Below are 19,960 nucleotides of genomic sequence, written 5' to 3' on the forward strand. Positions count from 1 at the left end.
TTAGGTACTTGTAACAAGAATTGGGCAGATATTTAGTAAATAAAATATGCAGAATGTTTTCTTCTGGGGCAGGGCACACAGTTTATCCCAAAACGTCATGAAATAAAGCAAATAAAGAGAATTGACCAACAGTGGATATTCCTAAAATTTGAGATATTTCTATCTAATTACAACTCCTAAGTCTTTGCATGCTGTTATGTCTCCTTTGCCAAAGCTTTTAAAAAGCTTTCTTTTGTTTTCAAAATAGCTCAGCAGAACAGACATTCACCTACTCCGTTAAATAACTATGCATTCAGGCAAGTTGCAACCAAACTGCAACATCATTGAATGCCTTTCTTACAGTGAATGTACCCTTTTCACTGCTGATGTAGTTGGCATTAGATTTAAGATAGTTGATATGAAATTCTAGTAGAAAATTGATTTCCCAATTTTATCAGGGTGTCTTTATGTGTGGCAAAAAACTATCTGGGCTGCTGCTCCAGAGGCAGTAAACAACCCTGTGGAATCTGTGCTATCTAGAAGATTGAAACAGAAGTAGGTATTAGCCCAGAGAAGGAAGCTTTTTCCAAAAAAAAAAAAAAAAAAATTACTAACTTAATAAAAACAATATCTAAATGCGGGGAGTGGGGTTTCCATCCAAACAAACATTTGGTGAAATAAAGGGGTAATTCATCTGAATAACATTTTGTTTAGAAGTTTTTGAATTAATTTAAATTAGTAAAGGGCATTTCAGCAGAACTCTCAATGAAACAAAAAATGCTATCATGATTACAATAAGGACATGAAAAATATTTTAATGCTTCTGTCCTGGTGCAGTGTGATTTCTGGTGGGAAGGACTTACCGAGAAAGTCTGCACTGTGTAAAGGTATGAAATCCAGGTCCCTAATAAGAGCTAAGAGAAACCTGGTATTTTATGCTCAAGTTATAAAATGTTATATAAAAGTCAACAGCACTTCATAGACTGTTTTTGTCAGATGTAATTCTTTGTTATTGTGCATGAGCAAGCCAGGAGTTAAGAAGTATATTACATTTCTGGTTGCATATTCCTTCTTTTCAGCTAATTTCCTTTTTTGTTGTTTTGTTTCTGTTTTTGAGGTAGTTTATGTCTCAACACAATAACTGAGCTTTCAGTGGGTGTACTGTAGATAATGTGTGAAGTTTAAGATATTGTTTACCTTTTTGCTAAAAGCTGCAGCATTTTTTAAGAAAATCAGTTGCATAGTTACTGCTTGAAAAACATGACACATTATGCAAAAATCACTCTGAAGATACACTTTAAGTTATTATGATGAAAAATGTATTTATCTTCACTGCTTTTCCTTTTTAATCTTTTATGATTAACAGTATGTAGTACAGAGATCTACTGAATATATTTCATTCTTTCTAAGAAATGCCTCACATTTGTATTTATGCCTTGTGGGGAAAACATTGGATGCTTTTTTTGTCTTCTATTCAGTTTAATTAGAACAGGTGATCTTTTAATGTTCTAACCTTAAATATATTTTTCTGCATTCTTTACTCTCTACATACCAGTGCAATTAAGACAGTCTGATAAGCTGAAGAAGAATTTTCAGTGAAAGCTTATTCTATCATATATAAGAACTCTTCTTATGTCAAAGAATCTGAATGACTTCATAACCTGAATTTTGTGGACAGAGCAAAAGCTTAAATGATCTGTCTCTGTATCTCTCATGGGTACAAGAATAGGCGTATTGTATTCTACATAAGCTAAGTCCATGTTTTGTCAAAATGGTTTCATCATAACTTTTTTTCCTACTTAAACACCCCAGCCTAAGTCATTGGTCTGTGTAACAAAGCAAGATCCTTAAGATCAAGAACAACGAACCTAGCGATTGGTACATGGAAAAAAGAAAAATATATACCAAGTGGCAAGTATTTTATGTGTCTAGACACAGACTGAATGCAGAGTTATTCACCAATACCAGTAAGCAGCTGTTTCCAACACAGCAATTTTCAGACTTCTGATTTCTTAACATTGTTTTAAGACATGCTTTTGTAGATCCTCAAAATCAGGATCTCATCTAGCAATCAGATATTGCAATTTGTGATATTAAGCATCAATTAAAGAAAAATTATCTAAAAAAAAATTAACCTGACTTTGGGTCATAGTTAACAAGTTCTGTGTATCTAAGCACCTCAATAAAGTTGAAGACTTAAAAAACCTAAACCAGGTTTCCAAAAGTAAGCTAGAATGTCAGACTTTCATTGCCCACAGCCTTCTACTTCAGCAATGGCCCGTAACTGTCAGAATTTTTGTAGTATCTGTGCTGTTTCAATAATGTACCTGAAAAAAAGTTAAAAATATGGTTTCCTTCTTCACTGAAGTCTTTTGAACGTGCCATTTTCCTGTGGTATGTGCAGTCTAACAATAGGTGGAAGAAGTAAATATATGAACCAGAATGGGATGTTTTCATGTTCTGAAACAGTATTTTAAAACAGCTTAGTGGAAGAAATTCCCACGGGGTTCAGATGACCTAGTAGACTGTGTTGACTGGAGTACATATTTAATAAAATTAGGTTTCTTGGGACAGTTCTTGGTGTTATTCTTAAGCCATATGTTAATTAGACTCTAATTATGACCTGAAGATCCATCTTGCAGCAGAGATACGGATTATCCTTGGCATCTTTGTCCTCCCTCATCCTGCACCCTCTGGCAGTGACGCTTAGAGGAGGCATGCTGTACTTCTTCAGATTCATACATTTGGACAGAGCAGGCCTAAAACTGACAATCCTTCCAGCAGCCACTGCACAGGAATGTAGAATACCATAGCTTCTTTAACTATAGAATATAGCTTTTGTAATCTTCTTTGTGGTTTTGATATCACCACAGTGTCTGGTTCCTCGGTGACCATATGAGCCTGGTCAGTATAGCTTCAGTTGAGCTTCGCAGTGCAGGACGCAGTGGGAACAAGCTGGAACCTCTGAGATGTCACTTCTTACCAGGATCTGCTTTGACCCTGGAATTAGATTTTTAGTAAGATTTCTAATGCAACCAGTAGCCTTTTTCCTGGAAAATGTGGAGTAGGAATTGGACACAACTGAAATCCACATCAATGCACATGTCTACATTATACTCAAGACACATCATAATAACAGAATTCAGCTAAAAGGAAGGTTATTTACAGAAAACAGGATTTTTTTTCATTATATAAATAAGATTGTACTGGACTATTTTTTTTTTCTTTTAAATAAGTGATTTTATTATTTTTAACATGTTAAACCTATGGCATTTCTTAACACAAACTTACTAAGACAAATTAATGTACAGCCATATTTCCAAGCGTTTGCCTGTGTTCCGGTTTTTCAGAGTTCAACTGGGAATGTTTTAAGCATGTTTTTTCAGAGGTGATGAGAGCTTACTACCTCTGCCAAGCTTATTTACAACTGCAAGTAGTCGTGAAAACCCACTGTGTCTTACATTAGATACATAAAAACAAGACGAATGAATATGTCGGAGACTTTTGGCAACATCTGAGTCCCACAGATGTTGCATCAAATCTTTTGAACATGTGAAATAAATAATGACAATGTATAGACCATCATGCAGAACTATTATGTTAAAAAGTGGATGTGTGTTCAGCATTTACATTCCTTTCTCCACCTTTTTAACAGAATACTGTTGTGCTTTAATAAAACTTGCTTGCTCATAGTCTTATCTTGTTTTTACTCAATCCTGCATTGAATTAATCATAATCCTATGTTTAAAGCGTCAGTCTGTTGCCATGGAAATTACTGATGTCACAGTTCAGTTAGAACTTCATGACAGGATCAAATATAAAAAGAAAATGGGACTAGAGAAGAAGAAAACTATTGTTCAAATAGCAAAGCTTAGGTAACAAGCTAAAAGGAAAAAGTACACAGGGATATACAAAGAGTAAGGCGATTTATTATTCAAGTCAGTTGGAGGAAAATACTCCTTTAAAATTTTCTCTTTCAAATACAGAGTGATGTTTTTAGAGTCACATGTGAAAAACATATACAAGTATATCATAAAACCAAGCTTTCTCAACTTCTACACCTTGAACAATCGCATATACCAAAACAGAAGTACACAAAATAGCCACAGCAGTGAACAGGAACTGAAGATAGGTAGATTTTCTTAATGAAACAAATAGAAAAATAAATAAGTTTTAATTTAGAGATGATACACATACTCTTTATTCATTACTGGAAAAACTAATTGAAGCATCATTTAAAGATCTATTCAAATTAATTTTGGCATGTTCACTAAGTGACATTTTTCTGAGATCAGATTCTGCATCTTTTTAGTAATTTTTCCTGTATCTGAGAGTTCAGTTCCATGGGCTGGCTGAAAACTTCTTACTGGCTGTATTATATGGTCTGTTAGACTCGTCAGATACAGCATGTCTTGGAGAAAATATGCACTTAGAAGATGCTTAGTGGCACCAAGTGAGCTACTTCTCCATTCCCAGTATAGAGTGTAACCAGGTATTACACTTTTATTCACAGAAAACTAGCAACAAAGATAAGAAACAGATTAATCATAATTTCTTTTGTAATTATAAGACTAAGGAGCCTTGTGAATAAGATAAAATTTAAAAAATTTTTTAAAAAATCCTCAGTATTTCCCTATTGGCTAACTTAGATTGCCACTTATATTTCTTTTTGGATATCCTACTCTTAAGTGTTTACCTTTTCTCACGGACATGTAGGTTCCAAATACCTATAGAACCCAGCAGAGGATCTAGGCATCCTAAAAGCTGGGTGTTGAAATGTTCTGTATCATGATACCCAGCTCACTTTTTGAGGAATTCAGCAGTAAAGTTCACTTTTTATGCCTGAGGAAACTGGTAAATACACTATTTCTACAGAGTAACAAAGGCCACAGTGTTTACATTAAAGATACAGGCAGACCTCTTGAAATATGCAGGTGAAGCATACTGTAGACCCTTTCTATTCCATCTCCTTTCTAACAGAGGGACAAATATGCCCAGATCTTGCCTAACCTTGAAGCCAGGAGATAGAATGTGCAACTAGACCTGAGTAGGTGGATGTTGTGGTTTAACCAGGCAGGCAGTTAAACATCACACAGCCATTTTCTCCCCTCCAGTGGGATAGCAGAGCAAATCGGAAAAAATGGTAAAATTCACAGGGTGAGATAAAGACAGCTTAATAGGAGAGAAAAAGAAAGGAAAATAAAAACAATAACAACAATAACAGAATATACAAAGCAAGTGGTACACAATGCAATTGCTTACCACCCACTGACTAATACCTAGCCCATCCCCAGGCAGCGGCCACAGCCTCCTGGCCAATTGCCCCCATTTTTTTGTTTCAGCATGGTGTCATATGGTATGGAATATGCCTTTGAACAGTTTGCATCAGCTGTCCCGGCTGTGTCACCTCACAGCTTCTTGTGCATTCCCAGCCTTCTTGCTGACAGGGCAACATGAGGAGATGAAAAGTCCTTGACTTAGTGTAAGCACTGCTCCGTAACAACTAAAACATCAGTGTGTTATCAAAATTATTCTCATCCTGAATCCAAAAGATAGCACTATACCTGCTACTAGGAAGAAAATTAAATCTGTCCCAGCCAAAACATGGATGGTGGAGAAACAGCATTTACATGTGATCTAAGAATCCTCTTGTCCTCTGTTCGGTCTTCTGGGTTAGATTATTTTACAAGATAAATTTATAAAGCACTTCTTTTTATTCATTTTGTGCAGTATTTGAAAATTTACCCTGTATTAGCAACAGCTGCACATCTAAGACCCCAATCCAAAACACTTTGTAATTAATGGGGAGGTGACATTGACTTAAAAAAAAATGTTAAAAGGAAAAGCTTGTTCTGCAAAAAAAAAAAAAATGTCCTGGTAAAGTTATAAAGTTGGGCACTGTGAGGTTGCCTATAGCTTACATATTCCATCTTTGTAATAAGAAAGAGTTTATGCGACATACGGTTATCTTATTAGTATCTAATTGGAAGACAGACATAAACTTATTTTAGTCAGCACTTCATTAAATTTACAAGCATATCCTCACACATTTGTGTGGGGGATGCAGAGTAGAGTAGAGACATTTAACTGCTTTGAGTCTGGCTTTGGCACAGAACTATTCATCCAGAGTCATTTTTTTTTAATGTATGGGAAGGGCAAGAGCATAAAACTATTGCATATTATAGTCAGATGCTGCCTACATTTCTACACCTGTTCACACCACAGAATGGTTTGCAATTGTAATAACTGTAGCCATTCAGACTAAGATGTGCTGTGGTGAATGCCTGCCTCAGGCTTTGGTTAAGTTTAAACTGGAATGGCCCAGTCATTTCTAAGATTGGCCTTGGAGGAAATGAATTGTCTTGAAAAATACACCAGCTGGCCTTATGTGTCCTCTCCATGCCTTGTTATACAGAGCTACACTTTTTCAGTGACATCCCTGGAATGCCAGGGATGTGCCTTTTGCTAACTTTTCACCTTTCTGTCAAAAGTCATGCAAACTGGTGAAGTTGCAGTATTTATATCTTGGAATGCCTACAGTTCAGAAATGAGCCATATGAAAAGACAGCTATGTCCTAGATAAAAGTGGTGCCATGTGGTAGTATTGATGCAGTGTCATTGCAAGAGTTAAATCCATGGACATATCTGTTACATTTTTTTCTACCCTGTTTGAAATCACTTTTAAAACTACATTTTGTACATAGTGACTTGAACAAACAAAACAATCTACTGTCTCTATACATTGCTGCTTTTTTTCCCCTCAGTGGAGCAATGAACTGCTCTAAAGTAACAAGTAAATCATATAGCTATGCAAGATTCTCAAAAATAATATGAATAACATTGTGTGACCTACTAGCATCAGTTCAGGTCATGTCATCACATGGAAAGTTTGCAATAGCTTAAAGATAAATGTGAAAAAATCTTTTGCTTTGAGATGGCATAGCTATCCATATGAGAGGCATCAAGGATGGAGGGAAGAGAATTAGGAAACTCACTCAGACTCTTGATTTGTATTGTCCAAACCCACCTCATAAAAGTTTTCAAGGAATAAGGTCAAAAATCAATTAATTATTTGGAATACTGGGCTTGTCAGTCATAAATTCCAAAAAGAAATTGCAAGACCTGCAATTTTCCCTTGCAATAAGTGCTAAAAATATAGGAAAGGACTTTTTGTAAAATTAAACTTTCACCTCTGACCTACGTATTTATTTTTCTCTTCTTAATGACAAATTACACAAGCAAAATGACATGCATTTGCTAATGCTTTTTTCCCTTAAATGGTTTCCTAGTATGCTCAGATTCAATTCCCCAGCTATGCTTTAACATTGCTGGATATATTTTTGTTATGTTATAATGCTACTGAATTATTTTATTTTATAAACTTAGGCATTTCCAAAGTTTTCCAAAGAAAATAACTCTTTTTACAGGACTTGGCAGATGAACAACAAAACAATTTTGGAAAACGAGAAAAACAAACAAACTAACTAACTAACTATATTTTAACTCACTAAACAGAAAATATATACTCAGTTTTTATGTAAATGGGAATTTTTTACTACATAACACCATAAAATCATTAATTTGTGGTTTAAAATTAAAGCAGACAACTGACATTGGATCATTGTTGGACAATTCATACAATGTAGTATTTTTATTGACTTAGGGCTGTAACAACATAGTAGAAGACCTCCACTGTGTCTTTAGATGAAACAAACTTTAAAAGTATTGAATATGTTTCAAGATAAACACAGTAAAAATCCTGCTACACTGAACTCAATGACTGTATTCCTTTTAAATACATTAGGGCCAGGATTTCACTTTATTTTATCCTGAAAAAAATATTTCCTTAGCTTTTTGTGTATCATTTTAATCCAAATTCTGAATATTTCTTGTTCCACCTCTGTCTTTCTGCTAAATTAGATGTATTTTCTCATAAACCATGTTACTAGAATGACACAATGCAATTCCAGTCCCCTCCATTTGAAAGTAACTGTGGATTTTAGCTTCCTTAATCTGAGTAGACAAAAGGTCTTATTTTTAGAAAATTTCAGTTCCTTACTCTGAGAAAGCCATTCTCCTTAAAAGGTAAAGTAAATGAAAAGGGGTGACAGATATAGAAGTGGAAAGGAAAGTGAAGATACTGAATCCAGGCAGATCTATGTTTATGGTGGTACATGGTACAGTTAGAGAGAGAAAACTTGTGTTTAAACTGGATCAGAAAAAACTATTTTCTTCATATCAATGACAACAAGTAAGGGAAATACTACAATAGGAACAGAAAATGCAATAATTTGACAGTTTTTAGATTAGCCTGGAAAATTAGTGAAGAACGTGTTCTTATGCATTGATAGTAGGTGTCACTTAAATGGATTTTTCCAACTATACTGTCTGTGATTCATCGTCTGTAAGGAAGGCCCAGAAAAAAAATAATGTCAAAGGAGTTACAAATTCCTTTCCTTAAGAATTACATTTTCCAAAAGTAATTCATACTTTTTTACCGCTAAAGCCTAGTTGATAAGTTTCAGAAACATTTTGGTTGGACTGTACAACTTTTTCACATTATAACTGTAAAATATCATATCTGATATCATATATCATATCATATCATATCATATCATATCATATCATATCATATCATATCATATCATATCATATCATATCTGTTTAGCTGCATTAACTAAATCAAGTTCCCAGTTACACCTGCATGCAAATTTTGATCCAATGAGCTCAAGCTTTTTCAAAAACGAACTGAGTCTTCTTACCAATATAATTCTTATTGCTATGCAATAAAATAATAGTAGTAATAATTTGACATTTTAAATGAAATTGATGAGGTGATAAAGTGTTTAATTAGGTACGAATTGGATATAGGTCAAGACATGATAGCAACTCTAAAAGATAATGAAAATAATTTATAAGTGAAATAATTCCTTCAAAAAGTGTGATAATAACAGACACATATTTCTTAAGTAGAACCATAATTGAAAAAGCACTCAGTGAGCAGAAATAGCTAAACCACTACCTGACATTTTCACGTGTTATTAGAGATCAGTAAGTTTTCAGTAGTGGCTGGAGTCAAATCCAGAGCAAATCATAATGACTATGTATGCATCTTTTATGTGTTACAAACAGAAAATTTCATTCAATTATATTAAACTTCATTCTGTAAGCTTTTATTTGCAATGCTATTGATAAGCTGCAATAAATAAAAGATTTTATGGAATGGAGATAGGAGGAAGAGTAAAACACTAACATCTAATGGAAGCCAAACTGGAAATAATACGATGATCTTGCCACCTTTCAGTAAGGATTGGGAGTATGATTCTTTATTCTACATGCTGGTGATTCCTGCAGCATCTTCACTGCTATATATGTTTTTGCCATTTTATTTAGGTTTAGACAGTCCCTGCAAGGAGCAGGGTCCCTTCCAGCTAGAGATATTCTATGACTATGTTATTACTTTCAATGGTAAATCCCTGTACAGCTGAGCTTGTTCTCAAGTAGAGAGATACATGGTTTGTATAACTACAGATAAGTGCATCAGTTTCTGGGTGATATTGATTCTTTGATTGGACTCATAAGACATCAGTCTGATCAGCTCTATCCCCAAGTACATAGCAAATATCAATTAATTTTTATACATAATGATTTCTGAGGCAGAGAAGGTTTGTTAAAGGGATAGGCAATAGGACCAAGACAGATTACAGAACTGCACAAAGGTAGGGCTAAAGGAGCTTCAAGAAATAGACCTATTTATGCCATTAAAACAATAACAACAACAAAAACAACAAAAATACATCCTGATAGATCCTTATCTAAGGTGCCTTTAAAAACTTCCAGCAATGGAGACTTCATAGCCCTTACAAGCGGTCTGGCCCAGTAAAGTGATCTGGTCCAGTGCTTCTCAACCCTTTCTGTGGAGTTTTCCTCAATGTCCAGTTCTAATTTTTCTTGCTATCATTGGAGCCTACTACTTCTTATCTTATCCCTCTTTAATATATAATAATTATAATTACTTTGTTCTATGGAGCAACATTTTATGAAAATGAAAATTCTTATCTGTGTTATTCCTTAGTCTTTTATCTTTCTTAGGTTAATTAATTGCTTTTTCCCCAGTATTTCTTGTAGGTCCTGCATTTGATGAGCTCCTTCTCATGGCACTATTCTGGATTCTCTGCCACTGGTTGGATTTTTGCTGCATGTTTTTCTTGAAGGTAGTGTACAAAACTGAAAACACCTGAAGGCTTAATAATGCAGAGTATCTTGTATGCTTTTCTCCTGTTTATATGTCCCAATATGCTTTTTTCCAACAGCATGGGCTTTTAAACTCATGATCAGCTGATAATCTGCTACAAGTTACAGGTCACATGGAGGCAGTTGCTGCTCATCATGCAGTTGTGCAATTGAGCATTCTTGTCTGAATATAGTATCTTAGATTTGCTGTTGAATATCATCCATTTACTTGCATATCCTTTCTCCAATTTTGCCAACATGATTTTGAATCTTAAATCTGTCTTTCACTTTACAGACAGTCTCTTTCAGCTCCAAATTGTCTGCAAATTAAATAAACAGATTATTACTGTTTCATAGTTTTAATGGAAATGTTTAACAGAAGAAACTAGCCACAGGCTACTGCAAAATTCCACTTGGTCTAACTTTTGTTTAGTGATGAAAAACTGTTGACTCACCAAGAGGTGTTGTCATACTGCTGCTTTTACATCCTCATTTTAGCAATTTCATCTTGATCACACTTTCTTAGCTTACTATGCATCTGTCATGTGAGACAGAAGACCCATACAGTAGTCAAGACATATACCATCTATTTATTCTTCCCTGCCCCACGACCTGTTCCCCTGCAGCAGAGTAAGATAGCTTAGTATGTTCATTATGAACTGCTGTTTGTTCTCACCTGTTTACTCACTAGCTTTCAAGTGTTTGCAAATAGTTTGTTTGTTTATATCAGAGTTTTCTAAGAAATCAGATGGATCCATATTTTTTCAGTTTCCTTCCCATTTCTGAAAAAGCAATATATTTCTTTTTTTTCCAGAACATCACCCCGTTTCTCAAGAACAGTTGCTGCAATATCTGAGATAGCTTCATATGGTTGTTTAAGCAAGAATCTCACAAGTTCTTGTTTTGGATTTGTAAGAATCCAAAGTTGAAATCCTTTGATCTCTGCCAATTTGAAAGTATCCAGCTCACTGAAGTATTCTTATGCTATCCTGTACAGGTATTGTCTTGGCCACATGCTTGCATGAACTTTTTTAGAGAATGCTAATCCAAAAATATTTAACCTTTGCATTTTTTCTGCATTGTCTATCATCGGTTCATCCTTTCTGTCTTGTAGCAGAGCGGCAATTCCCTTCTCAGTCTTGTAGTGCTGATGTGCTTGTGTGCTGCTTGTTTCTGTTGAAGCATCTAGCTCATTTTCTACCTCAGACCTTCATCTCTGCTTACGTAACAGAACTTAGTTTCCACTTTCTGTATGCTTCCGTTATGCTTGTTGCCAGTGAAACCCATCGTTAAGCAAATTGCTCCCTCCTACATTCCCCATCTCCTGCTTTGTGTCCTTAGTATCGCTTCTTTGACAGACCTACTTCTTTGACTTGCGTTCCTGATTTCTTAGTTTTTTCAGTCTGCTGATTTCATTTTACACTGCTCCATCTTTTTTTAAAAGTGGTGAGCTCTCATGTCATGGTCACTCTGAACCACTTTTGTACTCTCAACGTTCTCAAACTCAAACCCAACTTTAAGGACTCATTCACTATTTGCATATTTTGCTGTCTACATCAAAACATTATTACTAACCCATTCCAAGGACCTGCTGAGCAGACTGCATACTCTCCTGTACCTCCCCTAAAGTCACACCAAATTTCTGCAGAATTAATTGAAGTTATCTCTGTTAACCACAGGACATATTTCTCCTGTGAAAACCCAAATAAAGATAATTGCATTCCTTGATCTAACATGTACCACCCCCACTCCCCCTGAGGTTTTTTTGGAGAGTCAGAAGCAGAAATATTCTTCCCATGTTTGGAACTATTTTTGCTTGTTCCATACTATCAGCCCTTCAAGCTGGACGGTGAGGGAGCATAAGCAAGAGCTTTTGCCACCCCTACAAGGAGTAGGGGTTGGTTGGTCTTGCTTCCTTCCTGCCATATTTTGGATACAAAAAGGAGAGTCCAGTGCAAAGTTAACCAAACATTAGCCTCAGATCTTGGTGCATATCATAGCCTTAATAATAGCAGCATGAAACAGAATATTTGGTACATTGTACATTTGTAGGTTTTATCCACATGCTTTAATAATGGCATAGGAAACTAGACCAGTTCGTTGTGCTAACAGCTGTAATGTGCCTTACTTTGTAATTTACACAATGAAAATAATGAGGTGATAGACCCTATGATTATTTTCTTAAATATACATGATATTTTATTCAGTAGGGCATGACTTTAACCTGAGGTCTGAAAGACTAATCAGTGAGTAAAACTCTCTAATTAAAATGTACTCGTATTTATAATGTAATCTTCATGTTCCCTAAATCTTTAGCTGATGATTGAAATGTTGTTTTGATAATAACACATGATATTTTATCTAGTTTTATTTTTCTCTAGAAACATCTGTGAAACAGAAGGGATGAGACTTTCTCTTAAAAATTGTGGGAACACATAAAATATACAGTACACTTCCTGTTATAGAAGGCTATTTATTAGTCTAAATACTTGTGCAATATTTGGCAAATGATCAAAACTAGTTTCTCCTGATGTGTTTACAATGTTCTAAATTAAAAGCAAAGCCCATTTTCAAGTGACATTTGTCATACAAACTGAAACGTTTCTCTCATGCTGCATGTGGTTATACTTTCTGCTTGACAGGATAAGCTCCAAATGTTGAGTACAAAGTTTGCAACGAAGTTCTTGTGAGAATTAGACTTGCCATCTAGCAATTCTTCTTGTAAGAAGAACCAAAAGAGTCTTTCCCCCAGTGGAGGATTTTTTTTTCTATGACTGTATGTTTATTTAACTTTCTGCCTGATGCTGTACTTAATCAGCTACACTGAGAGAAATTCTTTTGATTTCATTGCATATTCTGCTGCTCTTTACCCCATTTTAGTGTTCTTTCCCATAACCTTTGAGTGGTAAAATGGTCACAGACATGAACAGAAGAGCTCCCATTTCTCTAGTGAATGCTTCAGAAATGTACTAACGCATAAATTTAGCAGAAGTTTTAAACAGACACTGTCTTCTGCATCACACTGTGAAAAAATAGCTTGGAGTGCTACAGAAATGCACTTTCAATGTTACAAGAACTACTCAGCACCATATGCAAAACATTTTCTTTTCAACTCATGTTCAAAACCTGTTATACAAACCAGTTTATTAATTATCATTGTTGTTTCCTAAGGGTGTTTGACAAGTTTTGAGAGAAAACTGGGTCAGTTCATAATAGTAGCTTCAGAGTGTATTTCGCCATTACATATGTATTCAAAACACATGCAACACTTAACATGTTGCACAGGAAAAAATTTGCTTGGGTCATGTTTCATGTTATAAATAGGCAAACAGGCAAACACATACACTGTATCATTTCCAAGAAAAACACTTCATATTCCAGTAACCTCTCCCTGTTTTCGTATCTCAGATTAAGTAATCTTTTTACTGAGTTGCAGACTGCCCTTGGACTTTTAGTCATACTTGAATTTAAATAATAAATATTGGCATCTGTAGTTTTATTTCCTTTTTTTTTTTTTTCCCTTTACCTAAGTGCTTTAATAACCATGAATGGTCCTGATTGAAATTCAAATGAGAGAATCTGCTGAAGTTCAGGAAAACCACCATTTGCCATATGCAGGCAACTGCCCTGTGGATATTTTAGGACTGTAGCTTCAGCTGAATCAGGGATACTTGGAAAGAGAGTAAAAAAAGTGTGTGTATGCAGCCTTGGAAAAAAAAAAGTCTTGTGTCCCAACCCTGGAGTACCTCTCTAAGGAGCACATTTTGCTTCCTGTTCTAGAGCCTTCAACTGGCAACAAAAAGATTTTTTTCCTATGAAGTATCTGCAACATAATTAGCTACAGTTTTTTGCAGCCGAAAGATTCTGAGATGGTGCAGGAACTATTTAACAAAGCTGAGTCAGACAATCCAAGCAAATAATACTGAAAGCTGGTTATTACACCATGTTCTGTAAAGAAAGACTTGCATAATAAATAACCAAATATGGCCCAAGCAATCAAACCACACTTACATGAGAAAGAATACACTGTTGTTGGTTTGCTTTTTAACATTCTCCCCATTGCCAGCACCCCTATTACGTTGTACAAAAAGATTCTACCACAACAAAATGAAATCCTTCTGGAAGGCTGGATCCCGTTTCCTTTGTCTGATGTAAATATCAAGTAAATACAATGTTGCCAGAAAATTTATGCCAAATTAGAGCCACAGTAAGGTAGTAGAATTGAGATGATCTCATTACACAGGAGTCAGAAAAAAAAATTAGATGGAAAGCATTCTGTGTATATGAGAACATACTGTAATATTCAAATTGATATTGAGAGATATAGTCTGGAGGGCAGGAGTAAACAAGGAGGTCAAGTTTCTTTAGGCTCAGCTCTAAATTCTTTCATTTTTACAATATAGTAAGAATTATTCATTAATGCTTAGATACCCATAAATGCTTTTTCAGGATATACCGATAAACACAATAAAGATGCAGGTAACTGAAGAAATAAATGTTTCAAACTGTGCAAGGACACTGAAGCCTTGGCTAATTTGAGATTTTGAGTCAAGAGTTGCTCATGGGACTGAAATAATGACCCTGTGATTTCCTTATTTTAGGAGATAGCTTCAACAGCTTATGGAAAATTTGAGCATCTGGAATCTGAACTGACTGCAATGGATGGGAAAACAAAACAGCTTCAACTAGATCACTACTGGTGTTGAGGGAAGCTCTCTAAGGTCTGCCCATGGGAATCAACAGGAGGGGAAAAAACATCTTAGTCAATGATTGGGGAACATGCAGTAATCACTTGGGCAGCAGCAGTGTATTTTAGGCCATTGTTAGCCTGATACACTCCAACACTCTTTTAGGAACAAAGTCCACTTCTGACCACACTATAAAGATACTGTGCAGAGAGAGGAGACTCTGGCATGGAGTTTCTGAAGTCTCCAATCTCTTGAGGCCACACATGAACAGAAAGAGTGTCTTCCTTAAGGATTGTTATTGTGTGAGTTTTATGTGAGTGGGATTATCAGAAGAAAAATAAACATTGACAAACACTGCAGACTGACATGAGTGAAAGCATCAGATTAGCAAGTGTCACATGGACAGACTTTGACAGATAGTGATAAAATGGCTCCAGGAGAGTCTCAGGCTTTTCAGTAAGAAAAATTCACTGTATCACATCCTAATTATAATCTTCTGGGAGCCAGCTGACTTCTTGTACAGTCTGACGAGCTAGTTATGTGTTTATCACATCAAGAATGATCATAATACATAAAAGTGAGGAGTTTGTAGCTTTTTTTTTTAAGATAGAGAAGTCAATTTCCTCCTCAACCACAGTCCTGCACTTGTTAAGAAGACAAGAGATTTGTGACAAAACATAGTGGTTTATAAAGAATTCAGTCTGCAGATGAGTTATTGTTCCCTCTGCATGTCATCTACAGGCCACACTTTTGGGTTTTTTTCCATGCTTGAAGAGACTACTGTGTAGAAATGACATAAACCACATACCGAGGTCCAAGCAGAGATGAAGAAAGTTCCATGACGGATTCTGAGCTACAATGCATTCTTTTTAAGTTCCATATGTCTCTCGCCGTGTTGCTAGGATTTACAGTGAAATTTGTTGTTGGTCTAGAAATTGATGTAGATTAATGCATAAACCAAAAGACTGTACTTCCATTCCATACCTGTTAACACTGGCACTGAGTTATTCTACAGTCACTTAGGAGAAATCTATTGACCAGTAGCCCTTGTCCTTATGGGAGACTTCAGCTTCCCAGAAATCAACTGGGAATGCCATGCTGCTGTGACAAACAAGTCTGGGAAATTCCTGGAATTTATTGTAAATAATTTCTTTTCACAAGTACTCAGTGAGCCAACTAGAAAAGGTACCCTCCTAGACTTGTCATTTGTGAGTAGGGAAGGACTCGTGGGACATGAGTTTTTGCCACAGTGATCATGAAATGGTTGAGTTAAAAATTTTCAGTGTAATGAGGAAAAAGTTCATCAAAGTTGCTGTTCTGTATTTTAAGAGAGCAAACTTTAAGCTACGCAGGGAGCTACATCGCAGTGTCCTCTGGGAATCTGCTTTTGAGGGCTTAGGGTTCTATGAGCGCTGGTCAGTCTTGAAGAACCACCATTTAAAAGCACAGGAGCAGGTCATCCCACTGTGTTACAAGTTAAGAAAGCAGGGAAGAACACCAGCTTCAGTGAACAGAAAATTCTTCTTGGAACTCGGGAGGAAAAAGAGATTGGGTTATGTCTAGAAGCAAGGTCAGGCTTCACAGGAAGATTACAGAGCTGTTGCTCAGATACACAGAGAGACGACATCAAATGCCAAAGCTTGACTAGAGTTGAAACTGGCTAGTGTTGTGCCAGACAACAAGAAAAGATTTTTAAAGTATGTTAATAGCAATAAGACATCCAAGGAAAATATAGGACCCATACATGTTAAAGATGGTCCCCTACAAAATAGGGATGCAGAAGAAGCACATTCATTCAACCATTTTTTTGCCTCTGTCTTTAATACGAATTATAGACCTTGGGCTGTCCAGTCCTCTGAGTTGGAGAACCACATCTGCTGGAACAGTGACATTACATTTGTGGACACGGAAAATGGAAGAGGCCAGATGTATCAGTTGAAGGTTCTTAAGTCCATAGGACCTTGTGGAATACATTCCAGAGTACTGAACGAGCTAGTGGCTGTGATGACAGGACCCCTCTCAATCATCTACCAGTCTACTCTTGGGAGTCTGAGGAGGTCTTCACTGACTGGAAGCTGGCTAACATTGTTCCAGTTTACAAGAAGTGCATGAAGGAATCACAGAATCACAGAATCGACTGGGTTGGAAAAGACCTCAGAGATCATCGAGTCCAACCCTTGGTCCAACTCTAGTCCGTTTATTAGATCATGGCACTAAGTGCCATGTCCAATCTCAGTTTAAAAACCTCCAGGGACGGCGAGTCCACCACCTCCCTGGGCAGGCCATTCCAATGCCTGACCACTCTCTCTGTAAAGAATTTCTTTCTAATATCCAGCCTAAATTTCCCCTGGCAGAGTTTAAGCCCATGCCCCCTTGTCCTATTGCTAACTGCCTGGGAGAAGAGACCAATCCCCACCTGGCTATAACTTCCCTTCAGGTAGTTCTAGAGAGTGACGAGGTCACCTCTAAGCCTCCTCTTCTCTAAACTAAACAACCCCAGCTCCCTCAGCCTCTCCCCATAGGTCTTATGCTCAAGTCCCTTCACCAGTCTTGTTGCTCTTCTCTGGACTCGCTCCAGCACTTCAATGTCTTTCCTGAACTGAGGGGCCCAGAACTGAACACAATACTCCAGGTGTGGCCTCACCAATGCAGAGTACAGGGGAAGGATCACTTCCCTTGTCCTGCTGACCACGCTATTTTTGATACAGGACAGGATACCATTGGCCTTCTTGGCCACCCGGGCACACTGATGGCTCATGTTGAGCTTCCTCTCAATTAGTACCCCCAGGTCCCTTTCTGTCTGACTGCTCTCCAGCCACTCTGCGCCCAGCCTGTAGCGCTGCAGGGGGTTGTTGTGAACAAAGTGCAGCACCCGGCACTTGGCCTTATTGAACTTCATCCCATTGGAATCAGCCCATTTTTCCAGTCTGTCCAGATCCCTCTGCAGAGCCCTCCTGCCTTCCAGCAGGTCGACACTCCCTCACAACTTGGTGTCATCAGCAAACTTGCTGATGATGGTCTCAATCCCTTCATCCCTTCATCCAAATCATCAATAAAGATGTTAAATAGGACTGGAAGATCCATGAAACGACAAACTTGGTAGTCTGACCTCAGCACCTGGCTAAATGATGGAGAAGATCCTCCTGGGTGCTCTTGAAAGGCATTTGAAGGACAATGCCATCATCAGGAACCTCTATGTTACCTTATACGATAAGGTCCTCTGCCTTGTGGGTGAAGAGAAACTGGTGGATGTGTTTTTTATGAATGCTAGTAAGGCTTTTGATACTATCCCTCACAGCATCCTTCTGGACAAGTCCATCTGTGAGGTGAGCAGGGGCACAGTGCACTGGGTGAAGAACTTTCGGCTGACATGAGGAAAAATTTGTTTTGCAAGAGGGTGGTTAGACACTGGAACGGGCTCCCTAGAAAAGTGGTCTATGTCCCACACCTGTCAGTGCCTTAAAAAGAGGCAATTGGAAAATGCCCTTCATAACAGGTTTAACTCTTGGTTTAACTAGATTATAGCTGTAGGTTCCTTACAACTGAACTGTTCTACCCTAAAGAAATGTTTGTGAAAGCTGCTGAACTGCATGAAAACAGAAAGCTGAAACCTTCTGGAAGTTTGCACCTTTGGAAATTTTTGCTCTATTTCCTACTGGCAATGCTTCCTCTTCCAGAACTTCATTGAGTATTACTTCACAGACTTGTGACAGGTGTGCTGATAGGTTGTGGCCATTCTAGTCTTGAACACCTCCAGACTCAGGGATCTCACAACCTCACTGGGCAAACCATTCCAGTGCTTCATGATACTCACAGGGATTTGGGGTTTTCTTCCTTAACTCAAGCCTAAACTTTTCTGCTCTCAGCAGATGCCACCACCTCTTACCCTCCCAACAAGCAGTGCTGGGAAGAGCCTGTCCCCATCCCCTTGATGCCCTTGATGCCCTTGATGCCCTTGATCCCCTTCCTACAGGCACTGAGGTGTGCTGTGAGGTGCCCCAACACCTTCTCTGCTCCATGCTGAACCAGGCCCACAGACCCTCTTTGCCTCCCCTGAGCCCCTCTGGCTTGTCAACATGTCTCCAAAACCCCAAAGAGGACACAGTGCCTGCATGAGACCTGCTGCGTGCTGAGCAGAGGAGATCACCCTTGTGCCCTCTGGCTAGAGCAGAAAAACAGGAGAAAACCCATCAGACTGAGCCAAGTGCTGCCTGTGATCCCCACAGGAAGAAGCAGGGGAGCCCAGAGGGCTGGCCAACACAGCTGGGCTGTTGGGAGAGCCTGTGAGTCTTTGTCCTGCAGCCTCCCAGGGAGGCATGAGGTGCTACTGAGTGAATACTGTTGTCATATGAGCCTGGAGATGCCTGTTCCAGACAGAGTGACCTGACAGGGCCCTGGAAAGACACAGCCAAGGCCTCAGCGTGAAACACCGATGCTGAGCATTAGACAAAAGATGGGGGGATGGAGTAGGCAGTGGCTCTGCGGCAACCACAGATGTGTGCTGTGCCCCACCGCTGGTCACCCCAGGCCTGTCCGTCTCCTCGCCGCAGCCTCTGCCCCCACATCCCGGGGCTCTGCTCTCCTACCAGCCTGCACTGACGGTGCAGCCTCGTTACGGCAGCGTCCAATTCCCTCCTCCTGTGCAGAGTCAGAACTTGGTGCTGCTCTCTGCATCACCCCAGGGTGGTACCCTGCCAAGGTGGGAGCTCCACCAAGTTCAACAATGGCAAGCGCAAGTCCTGGCCCAGGGAGGGACCACCCCAGGCAGCAGCACATGCAGCGAGCTCCCGGCTGGAAAGCAGCCAGGGAAAGGTGACCACACTGCTGCCCTCAAGCACAGGCTTTCTTCCCACTCCTCCAGATCCAGCCTTGACGCTGGCATTTCTCCTCCACTTGGAAAGGATCAATCTTTGGCACATGCTCATCAGAGGGATCCCAAGCAGCTGAGGACTGTGGGTTTGTCTAGGTTGGAGAAAAGGAGGCTGAGGGGTGACCTCACTGCTCTCTACAGCTTCCTGGGGAGGGGATGTGGAGAGGCTGGTACTGACCTCCTCTTCCTG

Source organism: Streptopelia decaocto, assembly GCF_964273445.1.
Source record: "Streptopelia decaocto genome assembly, chromosome: Z".
In the NCBI taxonomy this organism is placed as follows: Eukaryota; Metazoa; Chordata; class Aves; order Columbiformes; family Columbidae; genus Streptopelia; species Streptopelia decaocto.